Source organism: Rhea pennata, unplaced genomic scaffold (assembly GCF_028389875.1).
Source record: "Rhea pennata isolate bPtePen1 unplaced genomic scaffold, bPtePen1.pri scaffold_26, whole genome shotgun sequence".
In the NCBI taxonomy this organism is placed as follows: Eukaryota; Metazoa; Chordata; class Aves; order Rheiformes; family Rheidae; genus Rhea; species Rhea pennata.
In genome coordinates this window covers 835,373-846,885 of record NW_026907677.1, presented here as the reverse complement: position 1 = coordinate 846,885, position 11,513 = coordinate 835,373, and the positions used below count along the sequence as shown (strand labels likewise).

The 11,513-nt window shown below is 48.5% G+C and overlaps 1 non-coding gene across 1 annotated transcript; it reads right to left on the bottom strand.

Moving 5' to 3' along the window:
* Nucleotides 1–536: 536 nt before the first annotated feature.
* Nucleotides 537–608, bottom strand: TRNAA-CGC (transfer RNA alanine (anticodon CGC)). Its single transcript has one exon. It is a non-coding gene; the product is annotated as a tRNA-Ala (tRNA).
* Nucleotides 609–11,513: the final 10,905 nt, after the last annotated feature.

The window sequence follows — 11,513 nt, the reverse complement described above, 5'->3', positions numbered from 1 at the left end:
GGCACTTTGTACCTTCGTCCAGGTCACTGGCGACTAAGTTGAAGAAGACTGGCCCCAGTACGGAGCCCTGGGGGACATCACTGGCCTCCAACTAGACTCTGCACTGCTGATGACAACCCCCTGAGCTCTGCCTTTCAGCCACTTCTCAAGCCACCTCACTGGCCGCTCATCTAGCCCACACTTCTTGCCTATGAGGATGCTATGGGAGACAGTGTTGAAAAGCTTACTAAAGTCAAGGGAGACAACCTCCACTGCTCTCCCCCTATCTCCCCAGCCACTCATTCCATCATGGAAGGCTAGGGGTGGATGAACAGTGAGTCCAGAGCTTATGGGTGAGGATGACTAGGCAGGCTAACATGGCAGACACTGCTGTAGGTGTTTACAACAAGCCACCAGCTCAGGAAGAGGAAGTTGATGAGGCTTTTCATGGACAGCAGGAAGCCGCCTCCGGATCACAGACCCAGGCTCACCCAGGGGACTTCCACCACCCTTATATCTGCTGGGAAGACAACACAGCAAGGCACAAAAGCCCTCGCTGGAGATGCTGGGGACTGAACCCAGGACCTCCTGCATGCGAAGCAGGCGCTCTTCCACTGAGCTACATCCCCTTACACATGGCATATGTCGTTGGGGGCTGATCTTTAGGGTGCCCTCTCCTCCCATGCCATGTCCCTGACAAGCACAGCACCCTTGTGCCCTGCTGCCCTCAGACCCTCCCCAGAAAACTCCATTCAGACCCTCCTGCCTGGCCGTGGGGGAAGCTGGCCTTGCCTCTGCCCTGGGACTGCTCCTGCACAGGACCACCCCACAGAGCGCTGCCCCTTCAGCATCTCTGCAGCTAATTGGGTCAGGGGGAGAGTGTCGCTGCAGGCGCTGCTGCCAGGCTCTGGCCCTGCCAGGGGAGGCTCGATGGAGAGGAGCAAGCCCCTTCCCTGAGTCACCTCTGCCAGCGCAGGCAGCACTCCTGTGTGCGTCACCTGTGTCCACGAGGGCAGCAGCAGGAGGGAGTGGTGTGAGGGAAATGCCCTCCCCAGGGGGATGTGCCCACAGCTCCGATTGCCCCCAGGGTGTGGGGTGGAGGGAGCAGGGGAGCAGGCAGAGCTGGTGCTGGGCAGGGAGCTGCCCAGAGACCCTCAGCCAGGCTCCAGGCCTCCCCCTGCACCACGCTGTCCACCAGCACCCGGCCATGGGCAAAGGGCAGCGTCCCCCTGCCTGGGGCTGGGTACGGGGTTGGGCTCAGGGACGTTCCCATTCTTGCAGCACTGAGACTGTGCTGACAGTGGAGCCCCCGGCACAGCCCCAGGTGGGGAGGTCTCTGTGGCTCAACACGCAGAGCGTTCGGATGTTAACTGAAAGGCTGTTGGTGGAACCCACCCAGGGACAGTGGAACAGGGAATGGAGCCTGGGGTTGCTGATTTGATTCCAAATGGAATTACAGTATAATGGCCTTCCCCTTGTAATACCCCTTCACCGCCTGTCAGGAAAGCAAAACTGGACCCCCATGGGAACACTGGCATTCTGTTGGAATGATGCTGTGGAAACCCTCCAAGAGCTAACAAGACTCAAGGACAAGGGAGAGAGGATCTTGGGAAACGGTATTGCAAAGGACAACCAGCTCCAGGCAAATAACCATGAGGAAACCACAACACTTTGAAGAACGTGAGGAACAGAGAGCACAAGAAGAGCAGAATAACCCAGAGTAACCTAAAAGTTCATTAGGGCTTATTAACCTATTAAAAAGTGTGCTCCCCAAAATGAATAATGAGTTGGTAATGACATGATAATGATGTTACCACCTTCTTCTCCACTTCCTATGGTAATTAGCATGGATGTTCAAGCACAAGCACAGAGCAAGTACGTGATGTGATAAAACTGTAACCAGCAGAAAAATCTGTATAAAGTACTCCCTGAAAAGTGTTTATAGATAAAGAGTGAGAAAGGGAGAAGGAAGGGAGAAGCTTTGTGGATCTACCACCTAGCACCCATCCCTGTGCAGAAATGAAATAAACAAGTATCTCGATCCTGTGTGTCTGTTGTTAGTTGCACATCTGGTAAAAGAACCCAGTTTGGGGACCCAAACACTGATACAGCCCCAAACAAGCCACCATGCCTCTGGGTCCATGCTCCTTTTCCCATGGAACAGTCTGGCTCGCTTGCATCACCCACCTCATCAAAATCTGCTGCATTTTCCCATGCAGTAGGTGTGCTCTGACACTTTGTCTCTATGTATGATCTGGTCGACACAGTTTTCAGTTTACAGCCTGTTTGCATGTGTTCACATATGTCTGTCTGCATGGATACATTGGTTGGTTGCATGGCAGCCTATTCCACCTGGGTCTGTATTCTCTTCCAAACTTCCTTTTCACCAGCACTCAACAAGCCCAGAGGACAGCACCAGCTATCACTTAGGCTCCACATGGCCAGGTATGCTGGGAGGCTGCTGGAGACTCCCTGGGAGCTCCATTTACAACAGTCTTACAGATAGTCCAGCACATGCACCAGGTTTTTGGCTTGCACATTCAGAGGGATGCAGACATGTATTTTTGAGTTTCATTTCATTTGCCCTTTCCAGGTTCTTTTTCACTTCTGTGCCCTTCAAGCACCCGACTGCTGAGCTATCTAAAGAAACTGGATACTAGTATTGCAAGGACACAAACCTGAATCTCTGAAGAGCTGCTTCTGTAGAACTGAAAACATTTATGGCTGCTGAGTCAAGACACTCACCTGGAGGTAGCCGTCCCCCACCTCCTGCACACACCGACTTAGTAGACAGATGTATGGCTTTGCCTAGGAGGATAAATCCAGTGATTTATTTATAGCCCGAGTCTGGTGCATGCCAGGTTTGGCAGGTAGAAGGCATACAAGGTACGTTCACTAAAAGCATACCTTCTTACAGGGTGCCATTGCAATATATCCTTGTTACAGTGTTCATCATAGAAACTGATGTAGCATTTCAATGCCTCCTCTCAAAGGACAGCTCTTTCTTCATATGGGCCAAAGCTTGTCCAGATGGCAGCTAAATTCCATCTTGTGTCTCAGTAACTCTGAGAAGACAACTCCACCAATTTCCATCGGCAGGCTTCAGGAGGAGTACAGCCTCCACATTCAGCTGCCATTAAAGGAAGGGGGTTAAACCTGGAAACAGTTTACTCTCCAGCTGATGGGGTTTCCTGGAAGATGGAAATCCAATACTCAGCTAGATGTGTTTATCCCCAAATGCCATGACTTAGAGAATATTGGAAAATTTATCCTGAAGTAACTACTGAAATTCCAGCTTGTCAACCATTTCAGGCATCAAGGCAGGTCCCTCTTCTGACAGAAGGCTCCCGTAGTCGAGGGCTAAGCCCCCAGGTCAGGGGTCAGTGCTGGCCCTGGGAACAGCCCTCCATTTCCTCCGGATGAGAGATGTCATCTCACTCGCTGATGGAATAGTCCAGTAGCCAGGCTGTTAGCTTTCCACGTCCCCTTTCCCAAGAAGATGAGACAAAAATGGATTTAGGATAGAATTGTTACTATAGGCCTCATCAAAGAGTTCGACCAAGCCCTTCAGTTCAAGTAAGGGCACCTCAAACATGGAGGTCTTAGAGCTTCAGCACGAAGGCATTCTTGCCGTTCCTCCAGACTTCATCACGAAACGTTGACTAATGCTGACCCACTACCAAAAGGGGAAAGGGGGCAAATAGGAGGGCAAAAATCTAAGGGCAACAAACTCGGGGCCAAAACATCCAGGAGGGCCAAAAAATCCTGAGGGGAAATGTAAATAATGACAGAAGAATGGGAAAAAAACATGCAGAGCCGGAAAATAAATGAGACAAAACGGGAAAATGGTAAAACAGGAAAAATGAGAAAACCAGAGAATCAAAAGAAACGGGCAAACATAGGACAAATGGGGGCAATGGGGACAAACAGTAAAAAAGGGAAGAAACAAAGAGACCGAGAAAAACAGGGAAATGAAGAGAAAATGGGGACAGGGGGTGTAAATCAGGAAAACATCAAGGGAAAAAGAAAATTAAAAAAAACACCCCCCCAAAACCCTAAAAATGAAAAAAATAACCCCAGCACTCTCCCAAAAAGCTCCGAAAAAAAACCCTGAGAAGAAAACTGAGAAAAAAAAAAAAAGAGAGAGAAAAGAACAGAACAGAAGACTCGAAGAACAGAGAACAAAGGTAGAAAATGAGCAGGGAGAAACACTGGAGAGGGGAAGAGAAGAAGAGTAAAGCAGAAAATAGAAATAAATAAAAGAGGGGAAATCCATAGAAAAGAGGAATTCCCCCCCCCTCCCCAAAAAAGGGGGGGAAATGGGACAAATGGGGTTAAAGCAAGGAAATAAGGGGGGGGGACATAGAGAAAACATCAATAAAATATCAAATAAAGAAGAAAAATGTAAGAAAAGCAAAAAAAAAAAAAAACCCACAAGATGTGAGAGAAAAGAAAATACACATGTACCATGAGATTAAAAAAAAAGGGGGCAGGGAATGAGCAAGGGAAAAAAGCAGTGTGGGGGAGGGCAGGAAGCACCGCGAGGGAGGGTGGGAAAAAAAGGAAAAAGGACATTTGGGAAAAATGGAGAAAAAGCAAGACATTGACAGATATTACTCAAGTATATGAATCTCTCTTTGCTTTTTTATCTTAGAGTTCACACAATAACACAATGGCAGAGCTTCAAAGGGACCTCTGAGATCAGCTAGTCCAACCCCGGCTCAAGCAGGGGCACTTAGCACATGTTGCCCAGGAACCCGTCCAGATGGCTCTGAGTATCCCCAAGGAAGGAGACTCCACAACCTCTCGGGGAAACCTGTTCCACTGCTCAGTCACCCTCACAGCAAAGAGGGTTTCCCTTTTGTTCAGGTGGAACTTCCTGTATTTTAATTTGTGCCCGTTGCCTCTTGGCCTATCGCTGGGCACCACCGAAAAGAGCCTGGCCCCACCCTCTCTACATCCTCCCTTCAGATACTTACACACATTGAGAAGATCCCCCACCAGCCTCCTCTTCTCCACGCTGAAGAGTGCCAGCCTGCTCAGCCTTACCCTACATGAGACATGCTCCAGACCCTTCAGCATCTTAGAAGGCTTTGGCTGCACTTGCTCCAGTAGCTCTCTGTCTCTCTTGGACCGGGCAGCCCACAACTGCACACACTACTCCAGATGTGGCCTCGAACAACAGGGCAGCAGGATCTGCACGGAGCACCCAGGAGGGGAGAACAGCAGTATCATTCTGGCATGCAGGAGTAACCACAAGAATTTCTGCTCTAAACCCGAGTTCGGGAAACGTGGAAGTTGCCGCAAATTCTTATCTGCATACACAACTGGGTGCCTCAGCTAATTACACATTAATGACCCACAATTAAAACCATGAAGAAAGGAGTATTTTCCCAGCAGGTATGGAAGGATTCCTACTGGCTCCTACTGGCACTTGAGGGGCACCATAGGAAGTTCTGTGGGTAATTCTGTAGTCTTATTTAAAAAAAAGGGAAGTGAGATTCCAACAAAAAGCAACAAAGGCAGGCTATGAAGATGCTCCAGAAAGGAAGTACCAATCATTCCAAAGGGCACTAGGGGAATTTAATTGGACATAGCCAAACTAAGACAGAGGAAACAGGACTGTTACTATCAAAGTCGCTCTAGGGACACAGAACCAGTTACCCTCACAAGCAAGGCTGCCACAAGGACAAATACCCATCAAGTTGCCATCAGGAAATGCCCTTTGGACTTGAGAAGGCCTCAGATCCTTGAAAGGGAAATTCTAGAATTCCGTCAAGGAAATATTTCACAAGGGAACTTAAGTGCATTTATAAAATCAGTGCTGGCATACATTTGCCTGGAACAGGTGACTAACTACAGGAGCCAGGAGATTCTTTCGGAGGGCATGAGGTGTCAAGGAAAAACAGGCCAATAGGAACCCAAACCTGAGGCACAAGGACAGGCACGGGAAGCGAAGCAGTGCCCTCTTAGCCTGTAGGCTCACCCCACTGCCCAAGCACACATCCTTCTTTTGTGCAGGAGGAATGAGACAACTTAGCACCTGAGGAGCAAATCAGAGCAGACTAAAAGCGGCTTGTGCCTCTGCGATGGAAGGCATCAGGCAATCTTCTTGCCTCTTTCAACCCCAGCCATCATTTGGATAAGTTCCAGACTGAAAACCCAAGTCCCCAAATAGCTGTTCCTAAACAGTGCCCATTCCAAAACTCCACAACAAGGCAATGCAGAGAATGCAGCACAAGGTGCATATACCAACTTCTCACTGTTATTTCACATGTTCTGAGGAAGGAGGTGGGTCCTCCCTGATTGGAGGATACTTCCAGTATGGTCATACTTATCAACTTGTAAGTTACAACAAGACAGGAAAAATAAAAGTTCTCTCAGGCTGTGACACTCTTTGGAAGAAGCCATTGCCATGAAACTAGCACTAGTATTTCTCACAGCAAAATCCATTACTCACACATGTCATTACTCTTCATGTCATGTGCTGGTCTGGAGTTTGAACTTAGAGAGGTTCCTAAAAGCTCATGGGGAGGGGTAAAAAAAAAGAAAAGAGAGAGCAAGGGAGAGAAGCAGCAAATGTTCCCAACTGACAGATAATTAGAAACAAGCGTTTGAGAATTTGCAATTACACACTACACTTAGGTTCCTTCTTCCCTCCTGCTAATGCAGTGAAAAAGTCAACAAAGAATTTGAAAAGAAAACTCACGTACAGCAACAACGCGTATGAGAATACCACTGCACTGCAGCAAGTGTCACCTCCTCCTTCAATTAGCAAAGGCTCCTTGGCGTGTGGACGTCCTCAGGGGTGGCAGTGAGGTTCAAAGCACTGCTCATGATCTCCCCTGGCCTGCCTTCCTCCAGTGCAGCACTGAACCCTCTCACCATGGCCTGAGGAGGAAAAAAAAGAGTTATAGCAGAAAGGATTTACAAGGGAGGGTACTGAGCACACGAACCTGGGTGCAGCAGTCAGCTGAAACAAGGCCCACTAAAAAGCCTGTCAGGTTAAAGGCTGGAAACTGTCAGAGCGTTTCAGAGCAAAAGACCATGGGCTTCCTCAGCTTGCTGCTCAGGTAGCAACAGCAGCCTGGTTCTTTGCCTCACTCTCCTAACCTGGAAGGGTATGGTTGCTTTCAATTGTACTTCCTTCCGCAGTAACAGGGGAAAGAGAGGAAGTGGACAGAAAACACGAGGACTAGCAAACACAAGAAAGCAGCTCAGGAATGAACACAGGAACAGCAAAGGCCTCTTGTGCCACATGATGCTGCAGCCCTCCGAACACCGAGGCCAACCACAGCAGCCAACCACAGCAGGCATTCCCCACACCAAGGCACCAAAGACACGAGCCTGGAAGAACTGCAGGCTGGTGAGTTTTACAGGGAGCTGAGCTGACAACACAAGGGGGAACAGACGACAACACTGGAGTCAGGCAAGCGGAACACCATGGTGGGCATTTGACCGGCTGCAATATGGCTGAGGGCATCCAAGTGTGCTTAAGGCAGGCACACAACGCATGGGCCTGTTGGGATAAAATGCTCCGATCTGCAATAGCATCTCCTTCTTGGTTCTTGCTTGCAGCTGGGCTCACAAAATGCAAAAAGAAATCCCCTTTTCCTCAGGCTGCAGCATGACTCTGCAGGCTTTGGTGAACCCTGGATGTGCTAACCCTTTGCAAGGCAAGTGCTAGCAAGCTGTTTGACTAGCAGACAATGCAAAAAGCCTTCCGCCTGCATAACAGTGCTAGAAGGATATTTTGTGCACACAACCAACCAGCCAGCACACTCCTCTCTTTCCAAGTTTACAAGGTCCTTTTTCAGGGAGAGCCACTTTCAAACTGGGGCCCCAGCTACTACTGTTTCCACAGTTAAACAGCGGCCAGAGAGCACCAACGTTGAATGGTTTTGACTTTAAGAACGTTAAGAAAGCTCTGCAAAGCCTCCCTACATTGGTATTAAGCTGAGACTGAGATCCCTGTTTCTCACTTCCATGGGTAAGTTTCTAGTTTGAATGTCATCCTCATCAGAGATCAAAGTCCAAGACACGTACCTCACAACAAAAGTCAGAGAAGACAAAACACATGTTGCAGGCTTGTACAGTCAGTCAACTGAGCCCGTGCACTGCGGGCTTTGAAGGATAACCCAACAGGTAAGAGGGAAAGAATTGAAACAGCAGAGTACAGAGTGCTCAGAACGGCACAGAAACAAAACAAGCAGCAACAGGCCACCTCTGGGAAAGTGCCGCTTGCTGAAGAATGCTCCCCTTTCCCCTAGGGAAAAACTACTGGCAGCAGAGCATTTCTTCACTCTACAACATACAAGGAAGAGTGCAGGCAATTATGGCTGAGTATACACAATCATCATTCTCTAAAAATGAACTGATAAACACAAAGTTACCTCCGCACTATCTTGTTTCACTGGTTTGCCCTGGTCACACACATTTGCTGCTGGTCTGTAATGCCTGAGAGAAGCAGAAAAAGACAGAAATGAATTATTTCAGTGTCCGTACTCATCTGGAGTACTGCATCCAGTTCTGGGCTCCCAATACAAGAGAGACAAGGAGCTACTGGAGAGAGTCCAGCGGAAGGCTATGAAGATGATCGGAAGACTGCAGCATCTGCCTCATGAGGAATGGCTGCAAGAGCTGGGCCTGTTTAGCCTGGGGAGGAGAAGACTGAGGGGGGATCTTATCAATGTGTGCAAGTATCTGAAGGGAGGGTGTCAAAGGGACGGGGACAAACTCTTCTCAGTAGTGCCATGCAGCAGGTAAAAACTGAACCACAGGAAGTTGTGCCTGAATATGAGGAGGAATTTCTTTCCTGTGAGAGTGACAGAGCACAGGACCAGGTTGCCCAGAGAGGTTGTGCAGTCTCCTTCTCTGGAGAGATTCAAAGCCCACCTGGATGCAACCCTGGCTAACATGCTCTAGGTGACCCTGCTGGAGCATGGAGGTTGGCCTACATGATCTCCAGAGGTCCCTTCCAGCCTTATTCATTCTGTGATTTGGTGTAATGAACCAGCAAACTAGCAAATTAAGCAACTAGAAAATTATTACTTTGGGCTAGGCTGCAGGGAGAGGATTACCTGCTTCTTGGCTTCTTTGATTTTTTTTTTAACACCTAAGGAGCTCCTACAAATACCCTTACTTTCACAAAGAAGCTCCGCCATCATCAAAGAAACAACAACAACAAAATACACACACCCACCAAACAGTCACAAAGGGATTATCGAAGAGTCTTCTCTAAACTCTACACTGATTGCAGCAAAGGGCTCCTACGGGGGCACAAGGAATTTATCATCCACCAGCACTGCAAACAGCCAGACGCTGCAGAGGTCAACACTATGACAACATGAGTCAGTCTACACCTAGAAATTTCACTACCACTCTCAGGCCTCTCTCATGCACTTTAACATGCATCCTCCCTTTCACAAAATCCTGACAAAGCCACTTCTGCCAATAAAGAGCCAGAAGGGATTTTTCTCTCCCATTTTTTTCTTTCCCTTCCCTTTTTTCAGGCAGAAAATAGCTTGTGCTATTCCATAGCTTCCAACAGAAGCTATAGGACCACAAATGCTCTGGCTGATTTAGACTTCTGACCAAGGGATTTGAACACTTTCAGGTGAAATGCTCTTGCTGCTGCTCATGAGGAGAGGCACACAACCAGAAAACAGTGCAGTCCAGGTCACTCGACTGATTTTGGATCCATCCTGTTGGCACTGGAAATAGCGGGTCCTCCCATACTCACTCACCACAGACAGTATCATGCCTAGGGCTAGCCCCCACGACACCTTCGCAGGCCCCTGGCCACACACACAGTCACAGAGACAAGAATGGATGAAAGTCCACACAGCTGCAGTAACCATGGTTCAGCAGTAGAACCAGAGATTTCCAAGGCACATGCCACCTAAGAACACTAAGGCATATCATCTAACTGAACAATGTGCAACTCCTGAGCTTTACTTCTTCCCCTGAGTCTGGCCAGGGTCATGCATACATGCTTGCACGCTGAGGAGAAAACAGGCAAAACAGGGTTTGGCAGCATCAGGGAAGCCTCTCAGAGACCCAGTGCCCTGCACTCCCAACATTGTATTTCCAGCCCCAAACTTCCTCCCTCCAAGCACCTCATGGATCATCTCCAAACACGGGAAGGTCTCTCCAGCAGCAGCTACTGCCACCACTGCAGCATGTCAGCAACACCTCACACCTCCCCCAGGCAACACACTGCTCACACACAGCTACTTCTCCCTCCACACCAACTTCAGCCTCTCTCTCACAGGCCTCCCAGTAGAGGCCCCATCGAGCACCCAAGGTTTCTGCTGTTACTAACAACAGACCACCCCAGCCTAGATGTAAAGCTTGCCTCCTTCCTCAAGGAAAGCAACACCCTAAACATTACTAAGCCAGCTCAGGTCGGGAGGAAACATGCAAATCTCTACCTTCTGTAACCTCCAGAAAAAGAGAAGCAACTCACAGGCACCCACTTAACATCCTGCCAAAGGAGGCCTCAGGAGCCAGGTCTTTCAGTAAGTCTCAGCTGCACATTTCTCACCTGGCAGTGAGGAAGGCAATGCTCAGCTGAAGCATTTGGTCAGCAGATACAAAAATGGAGGCTTGCAAGTAGCTCTGCTTCAGGAACAGAGCCTGAAAGCTGTTGCCAAGGTTTCTTCTGCTTGCTTGCCAGAAGACTAGGCAACACTGTATGGATTCTTCAAACCTTCTTCAACAAAAGCACTTCTCTTCAACACTTTTGCTCCCAAACCCTGCTGGTACCATCACTACAGGACCATCTCCCTTTTGTGTCAGGAGCACAGAAACTTCCTACAACAGAACTGAGATCCTTAGCTGCAGCTTTCATATTCTGCTGTCAACAGGCTACTCAAGCCAAACAGAAATCATTGGGGGCTAGGTGGTAAACATATATCAATGCCTATAAAAATACATTCTCATTCAGCAGGGTCTATTTCAAAAGTAAAACTCAAGCAGGCAGAACATGTGTGTGTCCTCCAGGCCAGCCTTTGACAAGACACGTGTTTCTACCAAGCTCTCTTCAGTCACAGCTGGCCAGCATCTGCCTGCCAGCAGACAGAAAGAACACTACAACTTTCTCAAGGTGACATTCAGGGATGACAACAGTTTAAATACCTGGCTGCAGTAGTAATACCTGCTCCTGAACAGAAGCACATCTTTCTCCAGTTTCAGGAGAGCACTCACCATCAAGGAGACCCTTGTCCTGTCCTTATCAAACACTCTGGGGGCCAGAAGTCGACTGACCATACAGGAAAAGACATTTTCTCTTCAGATTAAGAATGAATGGAGATAGCTTGGATTTTCTGAAGCAGCCACAGCCAGGGAACACGAATGGCTGCAACACAGAAGCAAGAAAAAAAGGTATCTCTGCTTAGATACCTCTGTCTCTCACAGCAATGCACACCTTCTACTCCGGCTTTAAAAGCAAGGACAGTGCCTGTTTGTGGCCATCCTTTTACTTTCCTCCCAAGCAACTGTAACAAGAGAGGAAGCTACCAAAAAAGCACTGG